Source organism: Chrysochloris asiatica, unplaced genomic scaffold, assembly GCF_000296735.1.
Source record: "Chrysochloris asiatica unplaced genomic scaffold, ChrAsi1.0 scaffold00145, whole genome shotgun sequence".
Classification (NCBI taxonomy): Eukaryota; Metazoa; Chordata; class Mammalia; order Afrosoricida; family Chrysochloridae; genus Chrysochloris; species Chrysochloris asiatica.
In genome coordinates this window covers 8,166,205-8,180,928 of record NW_006408663.1, presented here as the reverse complement: position 1 = coordinate 8,180,928, position 14,724 = coordinate 8,166,205, and positions in this window count along the sequence as shown.

Genomic DNA, 14,724 nt, shown 5'->3' with positions numbered 1-14,724 from the left:
AATGATATCTCTCGTTCTTGCTTCTGCCAAAATTCCCCAGCTCCAAGCCTTTCAACCTTCTAAATATTATTTTATATGTGGTTCAGAGTTCTGGGACCATCCCCTGAGCCTGCTTGGTCGGGTATTTTGTGTTGTTGCTGGCAGAGCTCTTACTGCACTTCCACACGATCCGCCATCTAGGGGAGTTATCTTGCTTAAAAAAAATAACACAAAAAATTCTGTAGCTATACATCAACAAAGAATTTCCATATGCAAGCTGGACTCAGAAACAGATGTTGTGTGAGGGATATAATTGTTCATGTCAGATGAATCTTAGCTGATAGCAGAGAACACCTGAAAGATGTTTACCTGTGTTTTATTAGCTAAACAAAGTGTATGCATCATGACAAGTTTAGGACAACATTGTAGAAAATTAATATTCTTGGACAACTAATTGTGCTCATGAGGAACCTGTACATAGACAAGAGGCAGTTGTTCAAAAAGAACAAGGGAATACCAAATAGTTTAAAATTAGGAAATTGTGCACCAGGGTTGTATTTTTTCACCATACTAATTCAACCTTTATTCTGAGCAAATTATTTTTAAAAAATCTGGATTATAAAAACAAAAAGGTGATATCAGGATTGGAGGAAGACTCATTAACATCCTACAATATGCAGATGACTCAACCTTGCTTGTTGAAATTGAAGAGGACTTAAAATACTAATGAAGATCAAAGACTACAGCCTTCCATATGTGCTACACCTCAATGTAAAAAAAGAAAGAAAGAAAGAAATCCTCATCACTGGATCCATAAACAATATTTAGGTAAATGTAGAAGAAATTGAAGTTGTCAAAGACTTCATTTTCCTCTTATCAACTATCAACACTCATGGAAGCAGAGCAGTCAAGAAATCAAAGGATATATTGCCTTAGGCAAATCTGCTGCACAAGACCTCTTAAAGTGTTCAAGGCTAAAGATGTTAGTTTGAGGACTAAGGTACCTACCTTGACCCAAGCCATGATATTTTCAATAGCCTCACATGTATGTAAAAGCTAGACAGGGAATACGGAAGACCATAGAAGAATTGATGCATTTGAGTTATGGTTTTGGAGGAGAATATTTAAAGCACCATGTACCACCAAAAGCACAAACAGATATGTGTTGGAAAAATTACAGCCATAGTAATCCTTGGAAGCCAGGATTGTCAGATTTAGCCTCTCATACATTGGACATATTATCAGGAGGACCAGTCCTTAGAGAAGGGTATCATGTTTGGTAAAGTGGAGCGTCAGAGAAAAAGAGAAAGAATCCAAGATGGACTGGCATAGTGGCAGCAGCAATGGGTTCAGATGTAGCAACAATTGTGAGGTTGTTGCAAGAAGAGGCAGTGTTTCCTTCTGTTGTGCACAGGGTCACTATAAATCAGTATTGATACAATGGTATCTAACAACAGCAACAACAACAACAGATCTTATGTAAATGATCTGTTTGATCATAAATTTGGGTTTAACAAGTGTATTAGCTCTTTAGTATATAGGTATCCTGAGAGAAAATATTGGATGATTCATGTTAAAACTGGCCTGTTTTAGAATCAGATCATTCTAAGTCAGTGAGTTTGCAAATGATCTGAGTCAACTATATCATTTTATATGTGAAATATCTGAGCCCCTGGATGCTAAGTATGCTGTTCAGTGTCAAATGACATTAACAGGCTTCAGAGCTCCCACAACAGAGTATTCAGCATTCTGGACATTTGCTATTTTACTTTGTTTCTGATACCCTAAGCCTACATAACACCAGAGATATATTTTTAAAACTGTTAGACTGAAGAGTAGATGCCACTGAACTGGAGAATTTATCATTCTGAGACAATGAAATAAAAGGAAGATTTTCTTTTTCCCCAGCACGTGGGAAATGGATGAGTTAGGCAGGATGGTGGGAAAACAAAGTAGTATTTTAACAGCATATTGGATTCATTTTCCAATGAAGTCTTAAAACACACTCAAAATTTCTTTCAGTAGATTCAGCACAAAATGTAGTCAGAGGCTATCCCTGTTGGACCCCAATTTTTTTAAACCTTTCAGAAATCAGCATGACTTCTGCTTCATAGAATCTGTAGATATTGAACAGCTTTCTGAAAGGTTAACAAAAATAGTGTTAGATGCCTGTGCAGGGGTATATTTCAGAAAAGGTGGGTCGCCTACTGTGTAAGGAGAAAAGCTTGCTGTGTGAGCCTCTATATAACAGCATTTCAATTTTAAAGCAATCTGTGTATTATGCTTTTGTAGGGTTTCCTTACTTCTAACAAATTACCTAAATTAAGTTAGTCACCAACACAGAATAATTCACTTGGTATATGAGAAGAAAATAAAAGCATAAACATGCAAATATATATTATGCATGGTACAGAGTATTCATGTTTTTTTTCCAATCTGAAATTATAGATGGTATCTTATGTGTGAGAGATTGCAAGAGTCTGAGAAATCTACAGTGACAGACCTTTATTTATTTTTGGAATAAAACTTGTCAGACTTTAACAGTCTTCTATGAACTGAATTAATTTTTTATGCTCTAGTACCAGTTTGTGTCAAAGCAATTGCTTGACATTATAGAAGACTTGTTTATTTGCAGAATGTTTCACGTAAAGGTTAAAAAAAAAGTATCACCCTGTCTTTTATGATAGTGTGTGAGGTTTCCATATATTTAAAAGAGCATCTGCCAAGTTTTAGGGACTTAAAATGATTATATCTATAACTCATTAATATCAAATAATGCTCTTTAACAGCAGAAATAGCTACTTATTTCTATACACAGATATGGAATAAGAACAGAATCTGCAATTTGGAACTTGAAGATTTAAATAACAGTATTTGCTTTAGAGTGTTGTTATGGAAATTACTAGACCACATTTAAAAACAAGAAATGTGTATCAAATACTGACGGAAACCATGACCTAATTACCAATTAAGAAGAATATCACATGTATGAGCAATAATATAACATTACCAAAAAAAAAAAAAGCTTCCTGTGATCTTTACTGCACAGTCATGTTGTTATTGTTATTAGCTGCTTTCTAGTTGGTTCCTACTTGTAACTATCAGAAAGAAGCACTTTCTGGTCCTTCAGCATCCTCAAAGTTGTTACCAGGTCTGAGCCCATTGTTACAGCCATTGTTGCAGCAACTGTGCCAGTCGACCTCAGTAAGAGTCTGCCTAGTTTTCACTGAACCTCTATTTCATTGATGACCTTCTTGAGGCACTGGTATCCCTTGACAACATGTCTAAAGAAAGTAAAAAGTCTCACCATCCTTGCTTCTATACAACATTATTGCCCTACTTCTTCCAAAACATATGTTTGTTCCTCTGGCAGTTCACTGTATAACTTAATATTCTTTTGTCAACACAATAATCAAAATTCATCAATCCTTCTTCAATTTTGCTTACTCATTTTCCAGCTTTCACAAATGTATGAGGCAACTGAAAATACCAAAATATGGGTAAGTAATACCTCTTAACAACAAGTACCTCCTTTCACAGTGCAATAGGTTGTTTGCTATCTTAATAATTTTTATGGGTTTTTGCTTTTAAAAATATGCAATATTTGGGGGGATATTTAAATGTCTCAAATATATTGTGAACACTTTTATTTTTTCTTTATTATTCAACTATAACTACTGCCTTAATTTCCTTCGTTCTCATTTATGTTCCTTGAAATTCTTGAAAAGATAATTAGAGTATTTAATTACTGAATTCCTACTTGGTCGAGCATATTTTATTTGATGTCATTATGCATTTCAAGTCATTATAAGTAAAAACAGTTATTCCTATGTTCAACCTAGTTTGAGAGACCACAATAAATATATTTTATTCATACATATCTGTCCCCAAATTTCAAAGTTATTGGCTATTATTGGTTGCCACAGAATAGAATGTATTTAAGTATTTAATTAACTGAGAATGATCGTCAGGCAATTAAGTAATTTTTATTTAGTAGGTATGATTTCTCATAAATATCTCAACATGAGCATCTAAACAAAATTATGAGCATATACATATTGGGCACACCAGTGGCACAGTAGGATAGTGACTGTTAATCACAAAAGTCAGCAGTTCTAGTCAAGCAGCTGTATCGTGTGAGAAAGATGAGGGTTTCTGCTCCTGTAATGACTTATATATAGCTTCAGAAACTCTATATAGGATCACTTATATTCCAACAATACTTATTGGAAGTACAAGTTTGAATTCCTCTGCTCTTTAAGTGGTGGTCTTTGAGAAACCAAAGGTCAATTTCAACCCATGTTTTGCCAGAGCTCTGCTTCCTTTCCAGTCTTGCCTGCAAGATTTCCAGAGGAGATGGGTAGGAAACAAACAGGCTACCATTTATCCTAGGAAACTTTTTATTGGATATTTGTCAGTGAGTAAAAATAAGCCTATCCAAAAAGGAGAGAATTTCACGTATTGGTCTATAAGATTTAAAATGTGAAGTCAACATCCTAGAACGACCTCTGTCTCTTGTTTAACTTGATTGAACTACACAATGAATTTCCTTTCACAGGTATACCTGAGGATAGTTTTTCACAGAATGGTGTTGATACATTTGTGGGTTTGGCACAATGACAGTTTATAGCTTACCTTATAAGAAAATAAAGGAACATTGATGAAAACCGAACAAAAAGATAGCATCAGTTTTGTAAATACACTGTGGTAATATGGCATTTCTTCAACAAAATAATAAACATTTAAACTCAAAATCAAGTATAGAAAGTTGTTCAAAAATTGAACTGCTATTTCTCTAGCATAGGCAGAGTTCCCCTTGTTTCCAAATATTAAAGTATGAATAAAAATGTTGTTGTTGTTATGTGCCATGGAGGCGAGTCTGACTCAAAGCCACCCTGTACAGGGTTTCCGAGACTGTAAATCTTTACGGAACAGAAAGCCTCATCTTTCTCCCGCGGAACAGCTGGTAGTTTCAAACTGCTGACCCTGAGATTAGTAGCCCAATTCGTAACCACTGTACTACCAGAGAAAAGGTTATTGTTATTAAATGCCATCGAATCAGTTCCGACCATTGTTGTTATGTGCCATGGAGTCGGTTCCCACTCATAGTGACCCTGTACAGGGTTTCCGAAGTTATAAATATTTACGGGAGCAGAAAGCCTCATCTTTCTCCCACAGAACAGCTGGTAGTTTCGAACTGCTGACCTTTCTGATTGCAGCCCGATTCGTAACAACTACGCTACCAGAGCTCCTTAGTTAGCGACCCTGTATAGGGTTTCTGAGGAGTGGCTGAGGAGCTTGAACTGCCGACCTAGCAGTTCAAACGGCTTTGCAGTGTGGCGCATTAACCCATAATACCACACCAGGACTCAGAGAAAAGGTAGGAGCATAATATTAAAACAAAATTGTTATTTGGAAATAAGTTAAAGCTAATCAACTGTCCTCCCTCTTTAAAGACTTTTAATAAAAAATGTTCTACTTAAATCGGTTCTAATAGTATATAAGCTATATTTTCTTGGTTAATTACTTTTGTTTCTGTAGTTATTTCTCTAAAGTAATTATCAGCAGTTTGGAAAGCATGCTGTTCAGAACTCTTCTGACATATGTGTGTATAAAAAATGATACTGAAAATATCAACCAAATGCTTTGGGCTTGGAACATTCATTCTTAAATATCTGTTAACACAACTGACATTGCAATATAATACAAAGAAGTGTCTCACTTTTAAGCCCCACTAGGCTTGAAACACATAAAATGTATAGCAAGTGAGATGAACCTTGGACACAATAATGAACAGTGCTATGCCCAGTCTCACTAATATTCTACTTATCACAAATAAATCTCACTACAATAAATGGTATCTCTAGTTGATGATTTGAAAAGCTTACTGGTTGTCTTGCTTTTTGACCATTTTAAATGATATGTTTTTAAAATCATAAGCACTGTTATTCCCTACAATTACTAAAGAATCATTGCCTTTGTTGAACTTTTTGAAAAACAACTACAATGTATTACTGACTTCTGACTCTTAAGACAATAACGCTCTTACCCTACTTTAGCTGCAAACTAAATGTTTTCTTTTATTTTTTTATTCACTTTGTATACATAGTTTAGAAATTCGATTTTCGTTTTGCTAAAGAAGTATAGAGAACAAAATTTCTAGTCAGATTCTTTCATCTCCTCTCAAGTTGTATACAAACCAGAAGCATGACCTTTGGATTTCTCAGCGACCCCAGCATTCACAGCAGGTATGTTCAGGGCAGGTAATACTGTGAAAGACATGGGAAGGATCTGAATGACAATGTCTCTCCTGGTGTTCCCCACAGGACTGCTGTTAGGAAAACATTACTTAAGTGAATATGCAGGATCTGCACAAAAAGCTAGAGTTTTTTAAGGCATTTCATTTTGTGAGACCATCTAAAACAACATGGTAGGCGTTGTTTTAGAGTTTTAATTACACAATGATCATAATATGTTAATAGAGCAATATACTCATAAGGAGAAATCCTCAAATATTCAAATATTGACTAGATAATTTATAGAGACTTCTGCATTATAAATGCACAATGAAATGAAATAACCAATAATCTACCATATTATTTCTAATATGAACATCTTTATTTTACACATTACAATTTCAATTTATGATTGTGAACATTCTTAAAAATAATATCAATCTTCAACTCATTCAAATCAATCAGAGTTCAATCTCAACTTTTTTTTGCTAGAAATATTTTATGTAATTCTAGAACCGCTTTTTTTTTTTAACTTAATATTACTGCTGCTGTTATTGTTTAGTGCCATCAAGTTGATTCCAATCCAGCTCGACAACCCTGTATAGCGTTTTCAAGGAGAAGCTGGTGAGCTTGTTCCACCCACCTTGCAGCTCAAACAACTTTGTAGTCTGATACATTAGCTCACAGTGCCACACCAGGACTCCTAATATTACTGTAGGGACACATTATATTTCATACTGTTAATAGAGTCCCAGTGTGGTCCAAAAGATTAAGGTGCATGGTAGCTAATCTAAAGGTTGGAAGCTTGAGTTCATCTGGAAGATCTCAGAAGATCTAGTAATCTATTTCTGAAAATTAGTCACTAAAAGTCCTGTGGAGAACAGTTCCATTTTGAAACACATGTGTGGTGTAGACTCAATCGGCTAAGCAGTTGGTTATATCACATACATATAAATTTACACACACATATAACAACAACATACATACCATTTAAATTTATATAATTATCTGTGTGGTCCATGTTTGACAAAAATATATTAAATATTTGTTTTAACACTGAATAACATGGTTAATATTGACTTAATAACCTACTCAAAAGTATAACACCAATCTGGTCCTTAAATTTTATCATTTGGATTTCCAATTATGTTACTTTTTTCTCATAAAATAAAGAAAAAACAAACTAGAAGGGTGAATTAATATTAACACATATAATAAAACCAACTGTAATCTAGTCAATTTTGATTCATAATTAAACTATTTAGGATTTCGCAGGCTGTAAATATTATGGGAGCAGACAACTTCCTCTTTCTCCAATGGAGTTTGTACTGCTGACCTTGTTAGCTGTTCAGCACATGACCTCCTAGACCACCGAAACTCCATTATGTATAATACATACATATTTTATTTCAAGTTTTCTTTATTTTAACTGAGAAGAGTTGTTATTATGTTATTGTTAAGTACAGCAGAACAGCTGGTAGTTTCGAACTGCCCACCTTGTGGTTAGCAGCACGATTCGTAACCACTACGCTACCAGAGCTCCTGAGAAGAGTAGAAAATGTTAATTGTAGAAAACATGAAAGACAGTTAGTATGGCATAAAACAATAACATGCGTGTCCCAACATTGTTATTGTTGTTGCAGTTAAGTGCTGTGGCGTTGGTTCCGAATCATAGCAACCCTGTATATGATTTCAGAAGAGCAGCTGATGCGTTTGAACCACCTGCCTTTCAGGTTCAAACAAATCTGGCAGTCCAGTGCTTTACCTGAAAACATCATACCAGGACTCTGTCCCAACATTAAAGCTTCCTTTTTCAACATGAAGAAGATTTTTGTATTCTGCATATTGAAACTACACCCCATATCCCATATTGTATCTAATTTTTCACTTCTTGTTCATTGTTTTGCACTGATGCTAATAATCACTTTGACATATGGTATTATATTTGTTCATGGATTTTATCATTTAAGTCTATTGTAGACATATGATTCCTCTAAAAATATGCTAGATGTTGCTGAAAAATCCAGAAATAAAGATATAATTAGAATGAGCATATAAATCTACTTCACTGCAGAAGCAAATATTTCAGTGCCAATTGCAATATTAACAATAATCATTGTTATTGTTGTTGTTAGGTTCCGTCAATCTAATGCACAGCAGAATGAAACACTGACCGATCCTGGGCCAACCTCACTACTGTTGCCAAGCTTGAGTCCATCGATGCTGCCACCTGGCCAATCCATCTCATTGGGGTCTTCCTCTTTTTCTCTGACCTTCCAGCTTTCTAAACATGATATCCTTTTGCAGTGACTGGTCCCTCCTAACAACATGCCCAAAGAATGAGAGATGAAGTTTGGCCATCTTGGCCTCCAAGGAGCACTCTGGCTGCACTTCTTCCAAAAAGGGTCTGCTGATTCTTTTGACAGCCCATGGCACTTTCAATATTCTCCTCGAACACCATAAGTGAAAAGCATCAATTCTTCTATGGTCTTCTTTATTCATCGTCCAGCTTTTGCATGCATATGAGGTTAATGAAAATACCATGGCTTGGGTCAGGCACACCTTAGTCCTCAAGCTGACATCTTTGCTCTTCAACACTTGAAAAAGAACTCGTGCAGCAGATTTGTCCAATGCAATACACCATTTGATTTCTTGACTGCTGCTTCCATGAGTGTTGATAGTTGACCCAAGGAGAATGAAGTCCTTGACAACTTAAATCTTTTCCCCGTTGAAAAGAATGTTGTTTATTGGTCCAGTGGTGAGGATTTTTGTTTTCTTTACATTCAGATGTAATCCATATGGAATGCTGTGCTCTTTGATCTTCACCAGTAAATGTTTTAACTCCTCTTCACTTTCAGAAAGTAAGGTGTATCATCTGCATATTGCAGGCTGTTAATGAGTCTTCCTCCAATCCTGATGCCACATTTTTCTTCATAGAACCCAGATCCTCGTATTATTTGCTCAGCATACAGGTTGAAGAGGTATGGTGAAAGAATACAACCCTGTTGTACACCTTTCTTAATTTTAAACCATTCAATGTTTCCATGTTCTGTTTGAACAACTGTCCTTTGGTCTAGGTACAGTTTACTAATTAGCACAATTAAGTGTTCTGGAATACTCATACTTTGCAATGTTGTCCATACTTGTCATGATCAACACAAGCAAAAGTCTTTGCATAGTCAATAAAGCACAGGTAAACCTCTTTCTGATAGTCTCTGCTTTCAGCCATGATCCATCGAATACTGCTTATAAAGTGCAATGAAATTAATGTTAATCATTACAGATTCTAAGTTGCTGCTTTCTGGGGCTTAAAAATAAATACCCTGTTCTAATTTTTTATTTATACCAATGCTTTCCACATATCTATTATGAAGTTTTGTATTTCTTGCCAAACATTAGAGAGATGGTTTTAAGTTTTATTAAAATAATTTGTTTACAAGAACTTATGTCAGTAGAACTATGTATGGGAAACTCATGGTTTCCTAAAACTTAGTTATGAGAAATTGAATGTACATTTGCATGTTAATTATTGCTGATTAACTAGGATTAATAAAGATGAATTATGTCTTTGAATTTGTTTTTAAAACCATCTGCTTTTTTTTTTTTTTTTTTTGTGAAGTGCCCTTGAGTTGTCTCCAACTCACTTTGACCCTTTATGGTGTTTCCAAGGAGCAACCTCTGACCTTGTGGTCCACACCAGGGCTCCTCTGCTTTCAATTGATTTATATAAATTATTGAAGTAAAATATGATGAAATCAAGCACTTAATCAAAATTTTATTTAAGATGAATCAGCAGTTGATATTTTCAAAGAGTAAGCATAAATATCACCACTTCATAATGCCATGGTTATTGATGTGTTGCTATGATGCTGTAAGACATTCCAGTGTTATTTTAAACACCAGCAGGGTCACCCATGTTGACAGGTTTCAGTGGAGCTTCCAAAACTAAAACAAATCAGGAGTAAGGAAGGCCAGACCACTTCTGAATGGTAATGGTTTGCTGCTAAAAACATTATGAATAGTGGTAAAACATTGCCTGAGAAGAGGATGAGCTCCTTAGTTTGGAAGGTACTCAAATTAAGAAAGGAGAAGAGCCACCTCTTCAAAGTAGTGTTGACCTTAATGATGTGAATATAACAAATCTCTCTGGATCTTCTTTGCTGATGGAGTACAAGTCAAAATGGAAAGAAACAACTTCAAGCATCCATTAATAATTGGAACATGGAATGTACAAAGCAGGAATCTAGAAAAAAATGGAAAACATCACAAATGAAACAGAATGCATAAAGATTGATAATCTTGCAATGAATTAGATGAAAAGGACTAGTTTTGACAACTTTAAATCAAACTATCACACAGTTTACTATGCAACAAATGGAAAATTGAGGAAGAATGGCATCCTGGTTTTTGTTTTTTTGTCAAAAAAGAGAATTTCAAGATCTACTTTGAAATACCATGCTGTCTGTGATAGAATAAAATCCATATGACTACAAGTAAAACAAGTTAATATTAATATTATTGACAACTTTGCACCAATCACAGCATCCAGCAATGATAAAATTGAAGAATTCTACCAACTTCTTCATTTGAATTGATCAATCATTCAGTAGAGGTTCATTGAATATTAATGGTTATTAGAATGGGAGTTTGGAATCAAAGATGAGGGATCAGTAATCGGAAAATATATCCTTGGTGATAGAAATGATGGAGATGCATATCGAATTTTGCAAGACCAATGACTTATTACTGCAAATATCTTTTTCCAAAACCATGAAATGTGACCTCACATGATAGAATACACAGGAATCAAAATGACTACATCTGTGAGCAGAGACAATGTAGAAGTTCAATGAAATCAGTTAAACCAATACTAGTGGCCAACTGTGGGGCAAACCATCAATTGCTGATATATAAGCTCAAGTTGAAGAAAATTAAAATAAGTCCAGAAAAGTCAAAATAAGACTTTGAATATATTCCACCTGAATTAGGAGACAATCTCAAGAACAGATATGAAACATTTGACACGAATCAGCAAAGTTCAAGAGTTGTGGGATGACATAAAGAATATCATATATGAAGAAAGCAAAGGGTTATTAAAAAACAAAAAAAAACACAAAAATGGGTGTCATAAGAGACTCTGAAATAGGCTCTTTAGCATAAAGAAGCTAAAATAACTGGAAGAAATTATGAAGTAAATGGTCTGAACAGAAAATTTAACAAGGCAGCTATAGAAGAAAAAGTAAAATATTATAATGAAATGTGCAAAGACCTTAAGTTAGAAAAACAAAAGAAAACAACATGCTTAGCATTTCTCAAACTAGAAGAACTGAAAAAAATATTCAAGTCTCAGATTGCAATATCAGTGACAAAACAGAATGTGGAAATCATCTAACAATATCATTAATATCAAATACGAGTAAAGTTTAGGCTCAAGATAAAAAAAAAAAAAAATTGCAGGAGAAACTCAAACCATATTCAGCAAAGGACATGGACCTAGTAATGTCATTTCTAACAGTCTATCATGACTGAAGCAAAGAATACAGGAGACATGTTTATTTGTGCTTTCTTGACTATGCAAAGGATTTCAATGTTACCCATAGTTTTTTATGTATGGATCATAACAAACTACGGGTAACATTGCAAAGACTAGGTAACCTAGAATATTTAATCATGCTCATGAGGAACCTGCACAGACAACAAAAGGAAACATTAGAACAGAACAGTGGGATACTAAATAGTTTAAATTTAGGGAAGGTATATGTCAGGGATATATCATTTCACAATACGTTTTCAATCTGTATGCTGAGCAAATAATTCAAGAAGTTGTTTTATCTGAGTAAGACTGTGGCATCAGGATTGGAGGAAGACTCATTCACAACCTGTAATATGCTACTGATACAACCTTGCTTGCTGGAAGTAAGAAGACTTAAAATACTTAGTACTGAAAATTAAAGACTATGGTTATTAATATGAATTGCACAGCAATGTAAAAAGATGAAAATTCTCTCAACTGGACCAATAAATTGCATCATAACAAATGGATAAAAGATGTAAGTTGTCAAAGACTTCATTTTACTTGGATTCACAATCAACACTCATGGAAGCAGAAGTCAAGAAAATAAATGATACCTTCAATGAAGAAAATCAGTTGCAAAAGACTTCTTTAAAGTTTTCCAGAGCAAATATGTCACTATGAGGATTAAAGTGGGTCTGACTTATATCATGGTATTTTCAATTACCTCAGATGCTCATCAAAACTGAACAATGAAGAAGGAGGACTATGTAAGAATCAATATATTTGAATATAGAGAAGTGAAGAATATTAAAAATACCAAGGACAGCCAGAGAACAAACAAATTTGTGCTGGAAAAAGTACAGCAAGAAGGTTCCTTAGAAGCTGTATGGTGAAACTTTATCACTCATGCATCAAACAATAAATCAGGAGAGAAATGTTCCTGGAGAAGAACATAATGTTTAGTAAAGTGGAAGTTCAGCTTAGAAAAGCAACATTCAATAAGATGAATTGACACAATGGTAGAAAGAATGTGCACAAATGTAAAAACAGGACCAGGAAGTGTTTCATTCTGTTAATAGTATTGATATGAGTCATAACAAACTCACCAGCACCTAGCATCAGCAACAACCACATATATGTTTTATATTCCATTTACTTTCTTGAACATTTGGAATACAGCTATAACATATTCTTTAATTCCCTTGTTTGCTGTTTCTGTCATCTATTATATACTATTATGTGACTGTTTGAATTGAAACATTTTATGTTTGCTGCTATTGTTGGTAGGTGCCTTCAAGTCAGTACAGACTTATAGCAATCCTATGCACAACAGAATGAATCACTGCCCGGTCTTGGGTCAACCTCACTTTTAATCCCGTTAATGGTGCCACTTTGCCAATCCATTTTACTGGGGGTCTTCCTCTTTTTCTCTTACCCTCCACATTACCAAACATGATATCCTTCTCCAGCAACTGGCCCTCCTGACAATATGTCTGAAGCATAAGAGATGAAGTTTGGCCATCCTGGCCTCCAAGGAACACTCTGGCTGCACTTCTTCCAACACAGAACTGTTGGTTATTTGGCAGCCCATGGTACTTTTCAGTATTCTCTTCCAACACCATAACTCAAATGCATCGACTCTTCTACGGTCTTCCTTATTCACTGTCCAGTGTTTGCATGCATATGAGGTTATTGGAAATACCATGTTTTGGGTCAGGCGCACCTTAGTCCTCAAGCTGACATCTTTGCTCTTAAACACTTTAAAAAGGTCTTGTGCAGTAGATTTACCTACAGCAATACATCATTTGATTTCTTGACTGCTGCATCCATGAGGGTTGATAGTTAATCAAAGAAAAATGAAGTCCTTGACAACTTAAATCTTTTTTTCTGTTGATAAGAATGATGTTTATGTTGATAAGAATGATTGGACCATTGGTGAGGATTTTTGTTTTCTTTACATTGAGATGCAATCCATACCAAAGGCTGTGGTCTTTGATTTTCATCAGTAAGTATTTTAAGTCCTCTTCACTTGCAGCAAGCAAGGTTGTATCATTTGCATATCGCAGGTTGTTAATTAATCTTCCTCCAATCCTGATGCCATATTTTTCTTCATATAATCCATCTTCTCGGATTATTTGCTCAGAATATAGATTGAATAAGTATGGTGAAAGAATACAACCCTGACACACATCTTTCTTAATTTTTAAATATTCAATCTTCCCATTTTCTGTTCGAACAACTGCCTCTTGGTCCATGTACAGATTCCTCATGAGCACAATTAAGTGTTCCAGAATACTCATACTTCACAATGTTGTCCATAGCTTGTCGTGATCCAAACAATCGAAAGACTTTGTGTAGTCAATAAAGCACAGGAAAACATCTTTCTGATATTCTCAGCTTTCATCCAAGATCCATCGGGCATCAGCAATGATATCCCACATTCCACATCATCTTCTGAATCTGGCTTGAACCTCTGGAAGTTCTGTCAGTGTATGCTTGCAGCCATTTCTGTATTACCTTTAGTAAAACTTTACTCACATTGGATCTCAAAGATATTGTCCAAAGATTTCCACATTCGAACGATCTGGGTCACCTCTCTTTGGAATGGGCACAAATATGTTCTCTTTAAGTCAGTTGGCCAGATAGTTGTCTTCCAAATTTCTTGTTATTTGCCTATTCCTTCAATGCACCTTGGACTTCTTCCTTCAGTATCATTGGCTCTTGATCATATGCCACCTCTTGAAATGGCTGAACATCAACCATTTTCTTTTGATACCGTTGTTGTTGTTATGTGCTGTGGAGTTGGTTCTGACACATAGCGACCCTGTACAGGGTTTCTGAGGCTGTAAATCTTTACGGGAGCAGAATGCCTCATCTTTCTCCTGCGGAGCAGCTGGTAAGTACCTCTAGGTATTCCTTCCAACTTCTTTTTTTTTTTTTTAACTGTTTTATTGTGAATTAGTGATCGTTTACATGGGAGAAGATTAGCTTTAC